At 47.1% G+C, this 1,448-nt stretch overlaps 1 non-coding gene across 1 annotated transcript; it reads left to right on the forward strand.

Annotated features, from left to right (window-relative positions):
* Positions 1 to 878: 878 nt before the first annotated feature.
* Positions 879 to 984, forward strand: LOC138755977 (U6 spliceosomal RNA). The gene has a single exon (XR_011352672.1). It is a non-coding gene; the product is annotated as a U6 spliceosomal RNA (small nuclear RNA).
* The last annotated feature ends 464 nt before the right edge of the window (positions 985 to 1,448 follow it).

A 1,448-nucleotide genomic window follows, 5' to 3' on the forward strand; every position in this document is an offset into this window, starting at 1 on the left:
TTGGTGACCAAAGCTGTACAAAATACTCCAAATTTGGCCTCACCAATGCCTTGTACAATTTTAACACAACATCCCAGCTCCAAGACTTAGCCTTGATTTATAAAGGCCAACGCACCATAAGCCTTCTTCACCACCCTATCCACATGCGACTTCACCTACAACCCACTTCATTATATCACGCTAGCGGGAGCAAGGAGTACAAAGAAGAGTGGACAGACTCACTCATTCCCTTTTACTGAGCCATAAGCTGCTTTCAGGTGGCTAGAATACCCAAATGTAAAGCTGCCTAAATACCCGAATGCAGCTGTCGGGAGGCCACCTGAAAGCGGAGAACCCGTCCCCAAGGAGTACTTACTAACCCACCTGGGGAGGTATATTCTTTGCTTCTGAGCGCTCCCCCTAGGCAGCTGAAAGCAGCAAGGCAAAGCCGGCTAGCAGCTTTCAGGTGCCTAGCAGTGGGCAGGCGGCAGGGAGGGGGGCTGTCAAGTGGTGGGGAGGGGGGCTGTCAGGCGGCTGCCCCTGCCCCAACTCCGCGGCACCTCTCCCTGCTGGCAGAACACCGCCTTCAGCGCTGCCACCTGAACGTCCCTTGCAGACACCCACAGCCGGCTCCAGAGCCTCATTCTCGCAGCAATTCCACCTGAAAACGGCTTTAGTCAAAGTACACTGCATTTTGCCTCACCTTATATGGTCTTTTTTGGCGATGCACTTTTCGCAAGATCCTTATGCTGCTTGTTTTGAAGTTGATTGTTCCTGTTTCTCATTAGCATCTGTCTTTGTGGTTTTATTCTTCGGCAAGTAAATTAATTACATCAAAGAGTTAATCACATTGACAAGGAACCTCATCAAACAGTTCATCTTGTGTAAGTTTTGGTCCTGTGTTCACTTCGGCAACTTGTATACTAAAATCGGAACGATACCGAAAGATTAGCATGGCCCCTGCCTAAGGATGACATGCAAATTCGTGAAGCACTCCATATTTTTTAATTAATCAAAAAATAAGAAGAAAAAAAAGTTTTGGTCCTTACATATTTAAGTTGATGTCTCTGGAGGTTTTAATTTTAAGATATGTCTGGCACTTTTGTGATTATGCATCTTTGGTTTTGGTCTTGTTGTCTAATGGTAATTCTTTATCTGTGGAGTCAATCAAATCTTTATCACACACAAAGCAGAAGCAGCTTCCCTCAACGTTCAAAGTTCCTGTGTCATATTTCTGCATCCTTCACTGGACCGCAGGGCAAAAAGAATCTCAGAATTGCATGTAATATCTTGTATGCACTCGGACAAGAAATCTGAATCCCAGATGGCCCTCAGAGCTTAGAATCCTTGGCCCATGGCCTCTCAACGTGGGGAGAAGAATTCAGGAGCGAACTGAGCACCTCTGACAGGTGCTTGGAAACTCCACGCAAACGACCCCCCCCCCCCAGCACCTCCCATTTGCTGACGCC

The sequence above is a fragment of the Narcine bancroftii genome, chromosome 2, assembly GCF_036971445.1.
Source record: "Narcine bancroftii isolate sNarBan1 chromosome 2, sNarBan1.hap1, whole genome shotgun sequence".
NCBI lineage: Eukaryota > Metazoa > Chordata > Chondrichthyes > Torpediniformes > Narcinidae > Narcine > Narcine bancroftii.